The sequence below is a fragment of the Triturus cristatus genome, chromosome 6 (assembly GCF_964204655.1).
Source record: "Triturus cristatus chromosome 6, aTriCri1.1, whole genome shotgun sequence".
Taxonomy (NCBI): Eukaryota; Metazoa; Chordata; class Amphibia; order Caudata; family Salamandridae; genus Triturus; species Triturus cristatus.
The window spans coordinates 1,506,708,229-1,506,715,956 of NC_140589.1; the positions used below are offsets into that span (position 1 = coordinate 1,506,708,229).

General features: G+C 40.7%; 1 pseudogene; it reads left to right on the forward strand.

The window, feature by feature from the left end:
- The first annotated feature begins 6,597 nt into the window (after window positions 1-6,597).
- LOC146821612 (uncharacterized) lies at window positions 6,598-7,202 on the forward strand (annotated as a pseudogene).
- The last annotated feature ends 526 nt before the right edge of the window (window positions 7,203-7,728 follow it).

Genomic DNA, 7,728 nt, shown 5'->3' on the forward strand with positions numbered 1-7,728 from the left:
CGCACCACACTTACTTCTACTGAACTTTAGTTTCTACACAGGACTGACAAAACGATCAGTCTGACCTTTTTCACTTTTTTTTACATTATTAGACATGCGTGATTGATGATTTGTCCGGTAGTCTTGGGCAAAAGGCCAAATGGCCGAAAGTTGGTTAGTAAAAACATGTCAAACCTTTATAATTTCTGTTGAAATAAGGAAATCAACCACTCCACTGAGATTAATAAATTACCATAAAAGGGATATTTTCAGTTGCACACTCTTCACAAATGTTTTTTAGGCTTCTGTTTTTGCAATGAAACTGATGACAGAAGGTGGACAATTTACCATAATTTTCTGTTACGTTTATGATATCTTTTGCAAATTTGCTGCTCTCAAAGGTGGCCATCACTCCAAATTCATATTCTTGTATCACGTTCACATGCTGTTTTCAAGGAAACTAAGAGAGAAAAAGTTGAAACTGTAATTTAGAAATTGGAGCGTTCCCAGTATGATCACGAAAACAGAGCCAGAATTTACAACTTATTTACAGTGAGCTGAAGTTTCGAAAAAGGACAAAAGGACATCTCTCCAGTTTCATTTTTGAGGAATGTTTTCCGGAAACCCTGGTTTAGAGACGGAAAAGGAAAGGCCACTTTTGGGAGGGTTTGGTGTGCTTTGTTAATCAGAGAGCTACGGCAAAAGGCAAGACATGGCAAAGAAAGAAAATAAAGGGTAATTTACGATCTCAAGAGGTTTCTGACTTTTCATTTTTTTGTGATTTTGTGTGAAAAGAAAGACACATACTGGTCTGACAAAACATTTGTGAGGAAAGGGCACAACCAGCTGTGGAATATCCTGTGAATTTAAGACTTTCTTTCTGTGGAGTCCAAATGTTTAGCTGTAGTGATTCAAATAACTTGACCTTCTGCAAGTAGTTCCTAGAAATACAGAAAAAATATGACAGCATGTTAAGGACAGCCAAGCCCACCCAGAAGCTTCACAATCTCCAACTACTCACCACACTGACCCGACCTACCTGTTCTGTAGTTTTATTTTTGCTTACCCACATGTGTTTGCTATTTTAGCTTTGTAGAAGTACAGGTCCTCCAAGAGCTTTGCATTTATTTGGAGGGGCTTTAACATTGTTACAAAATCAGCGCTTGTGTCCTGATAAGTAGCTGTTTGTGCCGGAAACTGTGGCTGTCATTCAAAATGCGCCTGCAAATTAAAAGTTGGACGTAAATTAGGCTTGTGTGAGATTTACACACTTACTGGATTTTTCTCAGCATTAATTCTTTCAGTTCTAATTTGAGGACATTGCTGGGTGAAAACAGGTTTCGAAATCTAGTGCACTCAAAATGTTTCCACACATTATTGTTGAATCTAAATTGTCAATCTCGGAATGGTAGAGAAAATAGCACCGAAATGAACGCTGAAAATGCAGTGCCAGATTTAGCTCAGATCTATTTTGCGGATTGGTAGTTCCAAGGTCGGAAGGAACGCCAGTGTGTCTTAAACTGTTAGATCAGAGACTAAGGAAGGAAACACTTTTAAAATAGATTTTTAGCTATTTGTGATATAACCAAGATCACAATTTTCAACATATCATCAAGCAGCAGTAATACGGGTGTCTAAGAAAACTTTGCATCACCGTTTGGTTAAGGCTCTACAGTGTTTATTGGAAACATCAATAGTCTGTGAATCAAAGAGATTATTGACAATGGAATCTCCCATACATCAGCAATGGAACCTAGGGAGAAAACAAACCCAAATGTATACTCTGGTATTAACCCCTTGAGTGCCCCGCCCTTTCCCCGCCCTGTGCCGGCCCTTTCATTAGCGGGCGGGGTTCATGACGAGATAGTCTCGTCATGGGCACAGCGCAACCGCGGCCCATGACGAGACCATCTCGTCATGGGCACTCAAGAGGTTAAATACATGACTGGACTTTCACTAAGAGTCAATGTAGGTGTCTCGCTGTGCTCATGACAAGTAATAAATGGCCTTGATGGAGCACTTTGCACCGTGCAACTTTGTGGTGCAAAATCAAAACCAGGCTGTACTCAAGCAGATGGACCTTTTAGCTCAGATAGAGGGTGGCGTAACATACAATAAAATTCAATATTATGAAGCACATTTGATCCCACAAGGATGACAGAAATATTTTATATTTGCAAACCATAAAAGTGTATTGAAAGAGTAGCAATGTTGCAAGTTCAGATCACCAAATTAGTGGTAATTCAGTAGTAAATGCATGAATGTATTAGTCAATATATTTCAAAGTAATTTAAAATCATAAATGCAAAGACAAACCATTATAAAGTTGTCTTAAAATGAATCAAATTATGCTCAGTTTCCCATGAATGGAAAATCCTACTCACCTAAGTTAAGGAAAAGTCTGGAAAGTTGGGGAGAAGTCAGGCAGAAGGTGTCAGTGAGAAAAGCCTCTGAAAGGCACTATCTATAAAACAAAATAAAGATTCATCAATTAAGTGGGGAAGGCAGTTGCCTAAAAGTCTAACTTCTTTGGGCAAGACAAAAAGACTTCAAATATAAAGCAAAACGAACAATTGATGGACAGAATGCAGAACAATGTCATACATTCACCCCAGTACAGAGATCTGAGCCTAAATCCATTGTTTTTTTGCTCACCCTGCCATTCCAGTTTGGACCCAGCCATATGCAAATCAGTCTTGACCCTGCGCCCAATGGGAACAGTCCAGCCCGAACTGCCAGGTCAGGTCCTCCCTGGACTGGAAACACGCATCCTAGGACCGTTATCGGGCTTTCAGCTGAAAGCGCATCATCTGAGCAGATGTCTATATTGCATTAGGTAAATAACACAATTTCGTCAACTCGCTACACCTATATCCGAGTCCCATGTGGAGAATCAATCTGGTTAAGGTACATTTCTGATGGAGTAGCCTCAAATTACAATGCAATCTCTTCTTAGTGACCTTCAGACTTTAGTTTCTGAAAATTAAGATAATAACAATCCGAGATGTTTTCTCCAGCTGCACTAATTAGCGAATACTTTGAAAATAGTGCAAAACTAAACATTCCAAATGAGGAAGCGTCAAAAACGCCATATCTTAAAGGTTGTTGGTACTGCTTCTCTCCTGAAATGGAAAAAAAGATGATGAACGGCACACAACACAGAGAAGACTAACATTGGCCATTTTAATATGAGGCATATATTAACTGCAGTCAAGTAAAATGTTAAAAGTGCACAGTAAAAACGTTTGCATGTTGCAGGTTACCATTGTTATCTATGTAAAACATTTAATTATTGTAATTGTATTTGGATTTATATAGTTCTTTCTACCCTATATGAGGTGTTGAAGGGCTTTACGGTGAGTAGCATGCTATTCCGGAACCCAAAGTTAGTAATTAATCTAGTGGTTATTGTTGGTTATCGCGATTAGTCACGTGCTGCCAAGAAAAACTGCATGCAGTTACTCTAATTACTTTGTGATATATTAATACCAGGTAGGTGTGATCATTAGTGGGGGCTATGTGGTATAAAGTGAATGATTGCTGAGATAGATAGGGTGGTGGAGATTAGGTAATGTTAGATTACAGGGATAGAGTTTTAAAGAGGAGGGGTTGTGATCAATGAAATGAGATGTCAGCCAGTTGCAGAATTACAAATAAGAAGGACTGAGGCAGACAAGCATGAGACAGAGAATGCTATTCTGGAAGGTATGCAGAGGATGAAAGATAAGAATAGGGTCACTTTGAAGAAAGAAAAGAGAGGAATAAAGGGAGTAATTCAAAATCAATATTTCATTCAGGGTTAAGGAGTATAGTGGGAGGAGTTAGCAAGCAATCGGAGAGTGTAAGCTGCCCAAAGAAACATCATTGTACATAGTGCTCCATATACTGTGCAGACAGCTAAACATGTGATTCCAAGTGTACACATCATTTAAAATGTAAATGCGCTAGCGTGTTGTGGCCTAGGACAATCCACTTAAACCTTGGTACAGAGTCTGTACGTTGCACAAGGTGAGTTGGTGCAAAAAACTCACAATAATATTGTTATTTGGCACTGACTGAGAGTGAATACAGTTATACAGTTTTGTCACCTAATCAGGTCCAAGTATATGTTTTACATGTTTGTGCATATAACTATTGTAGTATATGCATTATATGAGTAAGCGAAGCAGAGTGATGAAGGCCTGTGGCCTCTATTCTGGATGTCCCAGGCCTGTTTCTGTGCACAAGTTGGGGTGAATTTGTTTACCCAGACAGTGGAAATGTACCAGGATGCAGGAGGGAGGAGACCTAGACAGTGAAGTGATGACAAAGGAGAAAAGGCTCTTATAGAAATCGAATTACAGGGTGGGGGTGCAGGGAGCTGCAGTCTGTTGTTCAGCGTGAGAAGGGTCCTTTATGTGAGCTCTGCCTTGTATCTCTTTCCTAATCACTGTATTTTTTCATAATTAGGGTAGATAGTTCACACCTCTTTGTGCCTACATTGTGGGTGCTCCAGGCTGGAGACTACCCTGCTGTGAGGGAGCATCACCTTAAACAAAGGCTGTGTCTGTAGAACTGCATGGAGAGGTACTTGAAAAAGAAGTCACCCCAAACCAGTTCTGTTTGCTCCACCTGTTTCGATCCTATTAAACTAAAAGTTTCCATCACACCTCAAAACATAAAATGCACCTCAGTCCTGTTTCCCATCCCCTTCAGGTGCACAGCAGACCGACAGGCACTACATCTTGCTATGTGGCACAAAAATTGACATCCCAAAGTACCCCTTTCCACACACTCTGCACCCCAACAAGACTGCCACACAATCCACCCCATCTCTCCCCCTCTGCCTGCAAAGCGAGAGATGCCCGCAAACACCAATCCTCATGTCAAACAATGGCGATTATCCCCTTTATCGTGGTTGGCAGACTATCTCCCTAGTGTTTGCTACATCTCTGAAGGTGATTCCTGTTTCAAAGGGTTACTGGTATGTCTCAGTTCATTCTGTGTAATTTTAACAGTGTAAGCGGCTGACAATTTACGTGCTCTGTGTCCCTCACTTGTGTCCCTCACTTCTTCTGCCCATCTCTCTTTAGAATAATGAGTGGCATCAATGTCCTGCAAATTGCTCATTACCTTCCAGGGGAGGTTCTTCCATCTTTGTTCTCTGGTCATGACTTTGATGCCTGCACCATATCAAAGTATGTACTTAAAGTACGTTAATTAGTACTACAGCTGGATGAGCAGTTAGCCAATGAGCAACTTCTTTCAATGTGTAAAATACATAAGGAGCAATTCCAAAAACTGAGTATGGTGCTCATTGTACCAGGAGATCACACAGAGAAACAAGCACTGACAAAGTCAATGTCTCACCTTGCTGACCTAATTGCTTGGCAGCATCAGCATAAAAAAAAGAAAAAGCACTGTGATGTGGCCACATCATTCTGCAGGCAAGTGGTTGTATGATGACCAATGCACAAGCATGCCTCACCACTATGGAGAGACAAGTGTGCCATTTTCCTTTTTCTTAATTTACCAGTCTAAATTAGTGGATGCCACTTGCATTGTAAAAATTTTAATTTAGATTTTTATTTGTGTGAAATAGTTTTCAAATAGTGGAGCAGCGCTTGATTCTTCCATGAGTCACAGAAGTAATGAGGGATACCTTCAACATCAAGCAAAAAGTAAGAGTTGTCCCTGCCCGAAAGTGATGTCACTTCATTACCGGGACTTCTGGGTGACGGCAATGATGGTAGTGACGTAACTTCGTGGGGTCTCTTGACTGTATTGGGCCATGTGTCTTGTGACATCACCCTGGTCACATGCTAGTCATGTGCTCATGGACCTACCACGTGGTTAGGGCTATGCGGCAGCCCTCAATGAACCAGAGCCCCTGGAGATCAGGCGACCATGATGTAATGTAGAGGAGTATGCCCCTTTTTGGATGCTTAGAATACATATAAGGAGCCCCTAAGCAGCCTATGCAAAACACAGGAGCCGCGCTCCAGAAAGAGATTGCTCGGCCATGAAGAGATACAGTCACCTCATCGAAAAGACTCCCTCTGATGGTGGGTTGAACACTATCATTACATATTATTGTAGCATGACACCAGCAACAATGGAGCAGAATACGCAGCAGAGTGACCTTAAAGAGGGTGGTCACGATGTCATTGGTTTTGACAAGTACCTCTGATGGCGGTTGGAAACGCTCAGCCTCAAGGATTTGTGGCAACTTATATCCCTTATTAAGGGCTCCAGCAGTGGCAGCAAAGCCTTGAGTAACAAAGCAAATGCTGGAAATAATTTCATTGACATGGAAGATGGTGATGAATCTATAACCGCTCATAACTCGTAGGTCTATGAAGATATGGGATTTCTGGAGGAATCAGCTCCAGATACTATCATCGTGCAACAGCCTCAAGCAAACTGACGTCGGTTATGCCTCAATGGACCTCAGCGACTCCTAAGATTTCAGAGCTGACGCCGAGTCCCATGGAAAAGACGAGGTTAGTAAAAATCATTATAGCCACATACTTATACAGTATATATGGCAATATTTTCTTTCTTTTTTGAACTACAGAAAACATCAGCAAAAATAGCTGTTGTAGAGGTAACGCCACCAAAGGTTAACCCACACATTTTTACTGCAAATGCTGTTCAAAACAGACTGAAAGTTCTACAAAGAGCCACGTAAGAAATGTGTTTGTACCTATAATAGTGCAGATTTTGAAAAGGAAGCTCCAGGCGTACCCTGTGCAGCCTTATGGCCTGTTAAAGGTTTTGCTGCGATTGTTTTGAACGCATGAGTCAAACGTGACTATCACAACATCTGTTACGCCTATAAAATTAATGATCCACAGCAGGAAGCTCACGATTGTCTATACATCTCATACACTTCAAGAACAATCCATCATATATGTAGCTTGCGAGAACCACACAAAGTATATAAACTGTTGAGGTTGCTATATGGTTTGTCCATGGAAAAGAAAGATGTCCACCCTGATATGATTAAGGTCTTGTCGACCACGTTCAAAGAGATCCAATGTTAATCTGAGCCAAGCTCAAAACTCTTTTGTATGCAAGATTTGAGTACATATTTTATTAGAAGGATGGCAGAAAGGACTATAGCAAGCCTAAGGTGTGATATTTATTTTAAAAGTAGACAAGTCAACTCTTTAGCCCCACAAAAACTGTTAAAAAATGATGAGTACCCCAATAGGATGCCATTATTGTATTATTTAATGTGACACACTTACTCACATTTAGGACAAGCATCAGAATGTTGGTGCGCAAGATGCTTCTGAGTTATGTCCGGGATACATATGTATTGCCAGATTGGTCTATGTGTCGTTTAAAGAAAGAATAGCTGAAATACAGCCTGTAACTCTGCGCTATATGAACATTAGTGAGCCTCCCATGGCGATGCAGTGTGACAATCCTAAATGCATAGCCAACTAGTGTATCAATGAGTGGCTACCTACAACGAATGAGTACTGGACCTCATTCAAATGCCGTATGAGGCAGTTAATACTATCACTGACGACCAGCTTGCATATCGCCTTGGACCTTCTGACTGAAGATTATTTCAGAAATAAAGATTTTGTATTGTGCAACAGAGAATTGTATGATCTTTTGAATGACGTCAGTATCCTGAGTGTACAAAGTTATAGGATCGGTGAGTGGGAAGTCCTGTTTAGACCTGTTGAGTTTATAGCTGTAAAAATATCAAAACTTGTGACGCTGAGGCAAATTATACGCCGGACCCCTAGTAAT